The 12,846-nt window shown below is 35.8% G+C and overlaps 1 pseudogene across 1 annotated transcript; it reads left to right on the top strand.

Annotated features, from left to right (window-relative positions):
* The first annotated feature begins 202 nt into the window (after window positions 1–202).
* Window positions 203–10,221, top strand: LOC116537217 (annotated as a pseudogene). Its single transcript, XR_004263023.1, has 3 exons — window positions 203–220; window positions 8,445–9,087; window positions 9,242–10,221. The product of XR_004263023.1 is annotated as a phenylalanine--tRNA ligase beta subunit pseudogene (transcript).
* The last annotated feature ends 2,625 nt before the right edge of the window (window positions 10,222–12,846 follow it).

The raw sequence follows: 12,846 nt of genomic DNA, 5'->3' as shown, positions 1-12,846 counted from the left end.
AGTATTTTATTTCTCTGTTCCCTCTATCCCTACTTATTGTTCCCCCCAAAGTTTGCATCCCAATACTCTTTATTTTTTCTACAGTATTCTGTAGGATATTTACAGGTATCCTCTGAATAGCTTGGGCTAAATTCAGTCTTCTTTTTACCCTCAAAGTTAGACCCAACCAGGACATTTATTGGATAGATGAACAAACATCGTAATGCAAAAAGAAAGGAGCGTAAGTGTGAGCTAAAGATCATGAAAGGTAGGCCCAGAATCAAAATCTAGTGAGATCACATTCAAATGCCAAATTCTAAGGACAACCCCCAAATCACAAATGTGATTTTGAGGCCAGATTCAGAAGCCAGAAAACAAGTGATAAGAACAGGAGGCAGTAAGAAAAAAGACGTTCCAGGTCAACTCCTATTACCATCTTCGGAGTAAACATGGCTTACATTTATTGTATGCTGAGAGGATCAGACTATCTTAAAGATAGTCCAAGTGGATACATGTTGGGGGAAGCAGCAGTGGAGAAAGGGTTTACAGTGTGCCTACATAAACTGGTTATATGTATAAAAGAAATCAGGAACAATAAACTGCAGAAGGCCAGAAGAGGCCTCTGGGGAGGAAGGCCTCTCCATACCTCATGTTCCAGTGCAGGGTGACCTAAGCTCTGTTACCATAAACACTGTACTCAAGGACATAAAACCCCTTCGTAGCACAGAGACGTAACCAGACTCATAGGCTCTTTCTAAGGCCCAAGTTCCACCAGCTGCACATAGATAATAGGCTAAAGATAACCACATTGTCTTGTTTTGTGAAACTCCCAAACTACCACTGTTATCAATCTTTAGAATGACACACAAGTTCCGGCTCATTGATTCAGTTCTGGCTCACTGATCCATCTCACCATCACGTCACCCTCTCCCCACCATCACTCCAACCCTACCCTATAGATCAAAGTGACTGTAAACAATAAATAGTGTGAGAGATCAGAGCTTGGGGCCTTCACTGCCTCGAGTAACAAGTGATGGCCCCCTGGTCCCACTTTCACTCTTAATCTGTCTTTTTCTCAATCCTTTGTCGCCACCGAACTTGGGATACCCATGGGTGATGTGGGGGCTGGTTCCCTACAGATACAGAGTTTCAACTACATATAAGATTTAGCAAATTCCAGAGGATATTTCTGTAAATCTGAATAATCAATACAATAATTATGTGTCTTAGTCTCTTCAGGCTATTATTTAAAAATACCATAAACTAGGTAACTTATAAACAACAGAAATTTATTTCTTACAGTTCTGAAGGCTACAATGTCCAAGACCAAAGCACCCACAGATTGGGTGTCTGGTGAGAGTGTCTGCTGTCTCAGGATGGCACCTTCTTGCTGTGTTCCCATATGGTAGAAGAGGGCAAGGCAGTTCTCTGGGATCTCTCTCAGAAGAGCACCAATCACCTCTTAATACCATCACCTTGGGGATTAGGATTTCAATATATGAATTTTGGGGAAACATAAACATTCAGACTATTCCAACTATAAAATATAAATTTACTTCAAAATGTTATAAGCAAAAATGATTTTCTATCTTATCTTGGCCCACATGAAAATTATATGTTTATCCTTGCATATTTTAAAAGGTTGGAAATTACCATCCTTGAATTCACTCAACTACAACTTAAGTACTATGTATATTAGAATCAGTCATTAGAAGTGATTAACATGTAATTATTCTGTGTAATAATTTGAAGCATACAGTGCCTCAAACACTCAGTTTCCTTCAAGGTCAAGCATAACTAGCTCACAGGCTTGCTGAGAGCCCAAGATGAAATACTATCAACTTTTACAGAGTACTTATTTATTAAAATGGTGCAAATGAGGTGATGATGAGGACTGAGAGGACATAAAACAATCCAAAATGATGTCTCCCAATATTCTCTCTCTCTCTCTCTCTCACACACACACACACACAACATACACACACACACACAACATACAATCACATGATAATTACAGACTATAACTTGGGAGGGATAAAGGTTGTTTAAAAATTAATTGGCAGGTCATCAGGCTCAGATGACTCCAGCACAAACACACAAAGAATACAAGTAAAACTGACTAAAGAAGGGCAAATGATATCAATGCCAATCCCCTGGCTGTAATATTATATAATAATTTTGCAAAATTGATCAATGGGGAAAACTGAGCAAAGAGTACAAGGGATCTCTCTGTATTATTTCCTACGACTGCATGTGAATCCACTCCACAATTATCTCAAAGTTTTAAAAATAAGTAAATGTTAATCATAAATATGACTAAAGGCAAACCACGTTATATGTTAAATTCCCACATTGAAATATAGAAGTATTCAAATCAATTTTTTAAAAACAACATTATTTGTAAGAGACATATTTAAAAAGACAATAATAGAAAATAATACATGAAAATGCTTACAAAGATTAGGAAGTGTAACAATATTGATATCACAAAAATATAATCTGAGGGAAAAAATCAAACAGAATAATTCATGTAGATATAAAAGGAAAAGAAAACATACATGAACTAAATACAGCTCCCAAAATAAATGAAAAACTGACAGAAATACAAAAAGAAATAGAAAAGTAAATTAATGGGATGCAATTACAACTCTCTCAGAAACAGTGAGATCAAGTAAACAAAAGTTTAAGATAATTTGAATAACCAAAAAAGTCATCAGTATAGATTAGACAAAGGTATATAAAACTCTCTATCCGATTGAGCAAGCACATTACTTGAAAACATGTAGGAAAACATGGATAAAATCTTATCCTCCATTAAGCCTCAGAGAAAAAGTTCATTACTTTCCAAACAACTGAAATCATGGATACCACATTCTCTGCAAGCAGCACGATAAAATTAAAAACAAAAGCCAGAAAAATTACACTCACTAGAAAAGCAAAACACCAAATCTTCCATGAAAGATACAAGAACAGAAAGTGTGTGTACTTAGAAATCAATTTTGAGAGCACAAGTATGAAAACCCACAGGTTCTACATTAGTCAATTGCAAGATAAGCCCAAGACGATGTTCAGCGAAACATTTACAAATGCATAGATTAGAAAAGGCTGAAAATAAAAGAAGTATACAGTTCAGGATATTATTGAATTAGCAGTAAAAGATTGTTTTAAGATAGAAAAGAGGGAAATTAGAAACTTAAAATAAAAAACAATAGACATAGACATCATCATTAAAACTCTGAAAGGACTAAAAACATAAACCTTAGGCAGGCCTGAACAACAACAAATTGAAAACTCACACACATGTTTGAAACAGTTAAAGTCAAATTAAAGAAATGGGAGATTTTTAATTAGATTAATAGGTATAATTTATAATGAATTTGAGGTTTTATATAAAACATGATTTTCTAGGAAAGACAATCCATGAAAAACATTAAAAAGGCTTCAAAGATATAATCTTTTAAAATGATACAAGGTCTTATCAGCAGTTTTTAAGGACAAGTTTTAATAAACTTTCAAATATCTGAAAATTCCAATGTTTCTAAGCTTTTCCAGAACACACAATGGTGAAATAAAATCGTTTTTAGCTTACTTTATGCAAACAGATTAACCCAGTGCCCCTGAATCAAAATCAGAAAAAGAGAGCAAAGAGGGAGGACAAGAAGGAAAAAAAAGATGGGATATTATAAGATTTAAAATGCAAAAATCCTAAATGAAATTTTTGCAAATGGAACCCATGAGTATGCAAAAAGGGTTTATCTCAGCAATGCAACTAGGATACCATATTAAATCTCTTAATGTAGCAAAATATATTTAAAGACAAAAAAGACAAAAAAAATTCAGTACTATGTACTGAATTTGATTAAAAAATTTTCATAGTAAGAAAAACTAGTAAACTAGGTAGAAAAAAAACTTTAATCAGATCAAATGAATCTGCCAGAACCTATAGTAAACAACCAAATTCATAGAGAAACATTATTAGTATTCTCATTAAATATATGAATAGATAAAGGAACTTGCTAATACCATTATTATGTGATACCATAATGTAGATTCCAGAAAATGTGGTTAAAAAGAAATTAAATAAAGGAAAAGATAGAAAGATGTTAGATCATATTGATATAGACACTACATTTGCTAAATTAAATTTCACCCAAAACAGTAACATGGAGAAAAGATAATAAAATACTTCCTATTCACAATGCAAGATGTTTAACCTGAACTTATATTTTTTTTAACTAAGGCAAAACAATACTGATGCCAGAAGAGAAAAATCAGTGAACCAGTGTTAAAACCAATAAATAGTCACAGTTACATCTGGGCATTTTTTTATATGCTAACTGTATCCTTTCAAATTAGTGAAGAAGACTAGGCAAATATAGTTATCAGATATATGCTCAAAGATATATAGGTAAAGGCAATAAACTCAGTATTCTTTACCTGAATGTTTAATAATCTAGAATACCACTCAGCATTAAAATTATATTACAAAATATTCAAGAAAATTTCCACAGTAACTGTTGTGTAATTTTTTCTTTTTTTTTTTTAGATGGAGTTTTGCTCTTATAGCCCAGGCTCGAGTGCAGTGGTGCAATCTCAGCCCCCTGCAGCCTCTGCCTCCTGTGTTCAAGTGATTCTCCTGCCTTAGCCTCCCAAGTAGCTGAGGCTGCAGGCACCCACCACTATGCCCAGATAATTGTTATATTTTTAGTAGAGACAGGGTTTCACCATGTTAGCCAGGCTGGTCTAGAACTCCTGACTTCAGGTGATCCACCACCTGGGCCTCCCAAAATCCTGGGATTACAGGTGTGAGCCACCATGCCCTGCCATGTCGTATAATTTTTAAAAATAAAACAGTATTATCCGAGTCACGGCATCAAATAAATATATCTTTAAAAAAGAAAAAAACAGTATTTCGTTATTATAATTTCATGAATATAAAGATGTAAAAGACAGGTCATGCACAGAAAAAAAGGCAGGAAATATGTGAAAAAATTACAATGGTTATTTTGAGAGAATGCAGTTAACTGTGATTTTTATTATTTCTGTGTTTCCTTTTCCTTTTTTTTTTTTTTTTTGAGATGGGTCTTACTCTGTCACTGAAGCTGGAGTGCAGTGGCACAATCTCAGTTCATGCCTCCACCTCTCAGATTCAAGTGATCCTCCCACCTCGGCTTCCCAATGTAGCTGGGATTCCAGGCACACACAACCACACCCAGCCAAATTTTTTAATTAATGTAAAGACAGGGTCTTGCTATGTTGCTTAAGCTGGTCTTCAATTTGTGGGCTCAAGCAATTCTCCTGCCTCGGCCTCCCAGAGGGCTGGGATTACAGGCATCAGCCACCATACCTGGTCCTTTTCTGTCTTTCCTGACAATTACATTTGTAATTAGAAAATAAATTTTGATAATTGCAGCATTTTAGGAGGCCGAGGCGGGTGAATCACCTGAGGTCAGGAGTTGAAGTCCAGAATGGTCAACATGGTGAAACCCCGTCTCTACTAAATATACAAAAATTAGCCAGGCATGGTGGCAGGCATCTATAATCTCAGCTACTTGGAAGGCTGAGGCAGGAGAATCGCTTGAACTCAGAAGGCGGAGGTCGCAGTGAGCCAAGATTGTGCCATTGTGCTCCAGCCTAGGCAACAAGAACAAAACTCATCTCAAAAAAAAAAAGAAGAAATTTTGAGGTGACTTATTTTAGCTGAAATGACAATTTGTTTTGTGAACAGGAGAGGGAAAAAAACACTTATGATAGCATAAGTGAAAGAATATGTAAGATTCTCATGAAAAAAAATGTGAGACTATCACATGAAAGAATATATGTGATTATATCATTTTATTCATTCAAAACTTTGCCATATAAAAAGAATTGGCCAAGGAGTGAGTCTACGGTAAAATTTTAGGATGGGTATAAGGGTCTCTACCTCATTCACGTATTTGGCTTCAATAGGATGCATTATGTATTATGTATTAGCTGATAATATGTGTTGCAGGAGTCAACAAAGCAGATTTGTGGAAGCATAATTAGCTTCACAAGCAAAACAAAGCAAAAAAGCAATCAGAGGTGTTCTTGATCTTTAGCACAAATGTGGATGTGCTATTGCTTTCCCTGGAAGATCTGTTGAAAGGCTGTTTTATCTGCAAGGCTACTGTGTCTCAACTCACTTGGGTGCAACTGGGCTGGCAATGAGATGCAGGATGTCCTTCCAGGTAGCCACCTAATTTCTCTGCAGAAATACCCGTGAGCTGCCAAGCAGCGACTGTGCTGGTGCCAGCAATCTGGCAATTGAAAGCCAAATCTGTTATGACCCAAGGTAGGCAATGGTTAAGTAATGACAGCAGGAATTTCTCCAAATTCTGAGTTCTCTGCACCCTCCTGCTGATCACTGCTAGAGGAAAACTATGAACAGAAACAGCATTGGAGGGGGAAGCAAAAGCCAGTGTGGGGGACTGAATTGTATCTCTCCAGAATTCATCTGTTGAAGTCCAAATCCTTAGTACCTCAAAACGTAACTATATTTGAAGACAAAGACCTTTAAAGAAGTGATTAAGATAAAATGAGGTCAGATGTGTGGTCCCAAATCCAGTTTGGCTGGTGTCCATATAAGAGGAGGTTAAGTCACAGGCAACACACGGACCAAGGGGCGACCCTGTGAGAACGCAATGAGAAGATGGCCAGCTACTAGCCAAGGAGAGAGGCTTAGAACAAACCACAACTATGGGTACCTTGATGTTTGATGTTTAGACTCCAGAACTGTGAGAAATAAATTTCTGTTCTCTAAGCCACCCAGCCTGTAGTATTGTGTTATGGCAGCACTAGCATACAAATACACCTAGAAACACTCAAATTTCAAAATGCTCCTATAGTACTCCTCTCAAAAATATATATATTTTAAAAATACATATCAAAGAAGAAAACAATCTTACTGTATCAACTCTAATTGTTTTTGGAAGATATCTTGGCTTCTTTACTTGCAAATAAAATAGCAAAAAATAAACTGTACGCACAGATGTATATATCTGGTGATGTGTTTTATACTTATTAGAAAGAGATTTGCCCTCCCTTTCTCATAAAACATGGTATGCTGTGATCCTTATCCCTAAAGTCATCTGTGGGACTCTGTCATGCAATGGTCTCTGAAGCTTTTGTTTGAAAGGAAATGAGGTCACATCATCCATCATCCCACCAGTGAGGAAATTTTTTCTACAGTGTCCTTGACAATGTGGACAATCTCTGAGAGTGTACAGGTGCCCAAACACAGGGGAGAGCTTCATGCACTGACAGAATTCTAGTTTCCAAAAAGTTCATCCTAATATTCAGCTTAAACCCACACCCATTATTCCAAGTTCCACCTTCATATTTGCACTGAAAATGTTAACCCCTCCTTCATGTCCAGTGTCCCGGCTCTTCACATCTACTGCCTACCTTCCTTGAAGTACACTCTTTTTTGACTTTGTCTTACCTCTGGTAGTATCCACAGAGTCAACACCCTATGTCCCCTGAAATCCTCTAACAAAAAGGAAGCATGAGATCAGCTTCTGGCGTGACCACAGGAGGAGCTCAGCTGACCTGTTCCTCAGTGAAACTGTTTATACAAACACAGAATTTGAAGCCTCTGGAAATGGGCCTGATAATAAGCATCAAATGAAAAAACATCTATTCAAGAAAATCTGAGAAAATTCTGTAACAAAAGCAAGTCTGTGCCTGTATTAGGAAAAAAAAAAAAAAAAAGGAAGATCCCGAATCAATAAAATCAATAACCTAACTTTCCACTGTAAGATAATGGAAAAAGAAGAGCAAAGTAAACCTTAAGCAGGCAGACTGAAGGAAATAAAGATTAGAGCAGAAGTTAATGAAACAGAGAATTGGAAAACAACAGACAAAAATCAATGAAACCAAAAGCCGATTCTTTGAAAAAAATCAACAAAAATGGCAAACTTAAGCTAGATTGGCCAAGGGAAAAAGAAAAGACTCAAGAACAAAAACAAAAGAGGGACATTACTAATGGCCTTACAGAAATAAAAAAGACTATAAAGAAATACTATGAAAAATCTGCACCAACAAATCAGATAAACTAGATGAAACTGATACTTTAAAAGATACGACTTACTCAAAGTGACTCAAGAACAAATAGATGACATAAATAGACTTGTAAGTAAAGAGATGGAATGAGTAATCAAAAAACCACAAAGAAGTACCTTCTGTTCTTCCAAGCCCTGGGCCAGATCTACACTGATGAAGAATTTGATGAACTATGTTTTCAATTTGGTCTGGAAGTTGACGACATTACTACTGAGAAGGAAATAATAAGTAACAAACAAGATAATGTAAAGGCAGAAGGGGCCTCTAATGGTCTTTACAAATTTAACGTCTCTGTCAATAGATATTGTCTCATGTGTCTGGAAGGATTGGTTTGAGGACTTCAGGTCTTCAAAGAAAGGATAAAGGCTCTGGCATATGAATAGATAACGTCTAATGGAAAAATCCAGAAATTGATTATCACAGAAAAGATAGCTAAGGTATGCCCTTTTACAGTAGCAGCAGTTTCCAAAATCTAAGATTTACTAAAGATCAATATGACAGCTTCATTGAATGTCAGGAGAAATTACATCAGGATATTTACAGGAAGAGAGCATTAGTTGCTATTGGAACCCATGATTTGGACACTTGGTTACCCATTAACTTTTACTGTGCAAAGTGTCCTTTAGATATCAGGTTCAAGCCCTAAATAAGGCTAAGGAGTATACAGTCTATGAGCCAATGAACATGTTACAAGACTGACAACCACCTTAAACACTATTAACATGTCATTGAAAAAAAACCCCTGTACCTAGTTATCTATGATAGCAAGGGTGTCATCCTTTCAATGCCTTCCATAACTAATGAGGATCACTCCAAAATGACACTAAATACTAGAAAGTTATTTATCAAATGCACAGGAACTGACTTTACTAAGGCAAAAAAGAATTCTTTATATTATCTTGTCACCAATTTCCATGAATATATCGAGAACCAAATTATGATTGAAGCAACTGAGGTACTTTTCCTAATGAAAAATCATATACTTTTCCAGAACTAGCTTGCCAAAAGGAGACAGTGAGGCTAGATGTGGTAGCTCATACCTGTAATCCCAGCACTTTGGGAAGCTGAGGTGGGAGGATTGCTTGAGCCCAGGGGTTCTAGACCAGCCTGGGCAACATAGTGAGATCCCATCTCTATAAAAACATTTTAATTAAAAATTTTTTTAGAGATATAGTGAAAGCTGATCTTGTTACCAAAAAGAAAAAAAAAAAATGGAATCAAAGAAACGCCAGAAAATCTTGCCTAGCTTCTGACCAGAATGTATTTGAAGTCCAAAGTCATAGGCAATGGGAATCATATTGAGAATAAAACCCCTCTGACCACAGCTGACATTATCCATGCATGTGATATTGTAGAAGATGCAGCAATTGCTTATGAATATAACAATATGAATATGACTTTCCCATAAATACCACAGGTAATCAATTTCCTCTTAATAAGCTCAAAAAACTTCTCAGACATGACATGGTAGCTGAATCCACTTCACTAAAGCACTCGCCTTTGCTCTCTGCTCCAGGAGGATATTTCTGATAAACTTTGTTTGGATATCTCTGCAACAAAAGCAGTCCATATATGTAAAACTAAAACAGCTCAATTACAGGTGGCATGCATTATCCTTCATCTTGGTGTTCTGAAGACCACAGAAACAAATCAGATGCTCCTTCCTCTGAAACTATTTGAAATCTCTAATAGTGTAATAAAAGATTCTAACAGAGATGTAGGCACACAAAACTACAGGCATCTCTTGCTGTTTATTACAACAAGAATCCTGGGTTTAAGGTCATCCATATGCATCTGGACAGAATTACGCAGCTGCTCAATGTACCTCCTGTTGAACATTTGAAGATAAAGGGGGATGTGTGATCAAATTATGAAAAGGGACTGCTTTCTTCCCTGGGCGATGTTCAGAGATCTTTGCCAGGAGTCAAAGCATCAGGAAGCTTGGGGTCTTTCATCCTGATGTTATCACCAAATTTGAGCTGACCATGCCCTGTTCCTCCCTGGAAATCAATATTGAGCCCTTTTTGTGAAGATGGGTCTTGTTGTGTGATTCTCTTCCCAAGTATCACTTTCTCCTTCCCTGATGTCCTTTAGTCCTCCTCCACAGGAAACATTCATTTGTGCTTTAATGTTTAGTAAAGTAGAAAGCACTGTCAAAAACAAAACAACAACAAAAAATCCTTTCCGCAAAGAAAAGCCAAAACCCATATGGCTTCACTAACAAATTCTGCCAAACATTTAAAGAAGAATAAATACTAATTTTTCACAAACTCTTCCAAAAGGTAGGAGAGAGTACTTCTCAAATTATTTTATGAGGCCAATATTAACCTGATACCAAAACCAGGTGGGAAAAATTACAAGAAAACTATAGACTAATATCTCTTACAATTATACATGTAAAATATCCCAACAAAATACTAATAAACCAGATCCAGCAGCATATCAAAAGGATTATATTCTGTTACCATGTAGAATTTATCCCAGGAATGCAAGGTTGGTTTAACATCTGAAAATTAACTTAATACATTATATCAATATAATAAATATCAAAATTACTTATTCCAGTAAGTGAAAGAAAGATTTGACAATATCTGATGCTCATTCATAATAAAAAGTAATAAACTAGGAATAGAAGGGAATTTTCTCAACATAATGAAGGGCTTCTGAAAAACCAATAGTTAACATCATACTTACTGGTGAAAAACTGGATGTTTTCCCCACTAAGAGCATGAACAAGACAAGGATGTCTGCTCTTACTACTTCCGTTCAACATTGTACTAGTGGTTCTACTCAGGCCAATTAGGCAAGAAAAGGAAAAGGCACCCAGATAGAAAAGGAAGAAGTAAAACAATCTCTATTCACAGATGACATTATCTGATATTATATATAGAAAATTTTAAGAAATCTAAAAAAATTACTATAACTAAAAAACAAGTTTAGCAAGGTTACAAGATAAAAAATCAATACATGAAAATTAATTGTACAATTGTATTTTGTATATTTGCAAATGAGCGATCTAAAAATAAAATTAAGAAAACAATTACATTCAAAATAATACCAAAAAGAATAAAATACTTAGACATAAATTTAACAAAAGAAGTTCCAAACTTTGAAGACTACAAAACATTACTGACATTAAATAAGTGGAAAAACATCATATGTTCACGCATCAGAAGACAACACAATGGTAGTACTCCCTAAACTGATTCAGAGATTCAATGTAATCCCTACCAGAATCCCAATGGAGTTCTTTGTAGAAATTGATTAGCTCATTATCAAATTCATGTATAATTTAAGGAACCAAGAAATAATCCTGAAAATAAAAAAAGAAGGACTCATACTTTCTGATTTCCAACTTTCTACAAAAGAATGGTAATCAAGATATTATGGTACTGGCATAATGATAGACATATAAATCAAATAAATAGAACTGAGAGTCCAGAAATAAAACCATACATCTATACTCAACTGATTTCAACAAGAGTGCCAAGACCATTCAATGGGGAAAGAATATACTTTTCTACACATAGTGCTGGGACAAATGGATATTCACATACATGAAAATGAACTTGAGCTCTTCCTTCACACCATATACAACATTAACTCCAAATGGATTAAATACTTAAATGTAAGAGCTAAAACTGTAAAACCTCTTAGGAGAAAACACAGGAGTAAATTGCACATCCTCATGACCTTGGGTTTGGCAATGGATTTTTACATACGGCATCAAAACCATGAGCAACAAAAGGAAACAGCTTTCCATAAAATTTTAAACCATATGCTTCAAAGGTCACCACATAAAACCCTACAGAATGGGAGAAAATATTTGCAAATCATATGTCTATGAGGCATATCTAGAATACTTTTTTTGAACTCTTACATCTCAAAAGCAAACAATCCAGCTAAATAATGAGCAAAGGATCTGACTAGAGATTTTTTCAGAGAATATACACAAATAACCAATAAGCACATGAAAATATGTTCACATTTGTCCTCAAGGAAATAAAAGTCAAAACCACCATGAGATACCACTTCATACCTACTAGGATGGCTCAATCATAAATGTCATATGATAACAAGTCCTTGCAAGGATATTGAGAAGTGGGATCCCTTATACACTACTAGGGGGGCTGAAAAATGGTGAAGGCACTTTGGAAAACAATCTAGCAGCTCCTCAAACATAAAGTTCTTATGTGACCCAGTCATTTCACTCTGAAGTATTTGGCCAAGGGAAATGAAAACATATGTGCACATAAATAAAACTGTGTACAAAAATATGAAGAGCAGTATCATTCACAATAGCCAAAAGTTAGAACCAACCCAAATCTCCACCAACTGATAGATAAAGATATACCATACAATAGAATATTACTCAGCCATAAAAAGGGAGGAAACATTGATACATCTAACATCTTAGATGAACCTTGGAAACATTATAAGTGAAAGAATTCCCTCCCTAAAGTCCACATATTATATAATTTCATTCCTACAAAAATCTAGTACAGAGAAATCTACAGACACATAAAGATTGGTTCTAGCTTAGGGTTGGGATAGATGGGGAATGCAAGGGTGATAACTAAAGGGTGCAAAGTTTTTTTTTGGAGATGATGAAAATATTCTAAAGTGTTCTGTGAGGCTGGGCACAGTGGTTCATGCCTGTAATCCCAGTGCTTTGGGAGGCCAAAGTGGGAGGATTGATAGCAGGAGTTTAGACCAGCCTGGGAAACATGGCAAGACCCTATCACTACAAAAAAATTTAAACATTAGGCATAGTGGTGCGTGCCT

Source organism: Sapajus apella, unplaced genomic scaffold (assembly GCF_009761245.1).
Source record: "Sapajus apella isolate SASKATOON/1434 unplaced genomic scaffold, GSC_monkey_1.0 scaffold107, whole genome shotgun sequence".
Classification (NCBI taxonomy): domain Eukaryota; kingdom Metazoa; phylum Chordata; class Mammalia; order Primates; family Cebidae; genus Sapajus; species Sapajus apella.
Note: the sequence above shows the minus strand (reverse complement) of the source record. Positions and strands in the feature narration are given on the sequence as shown.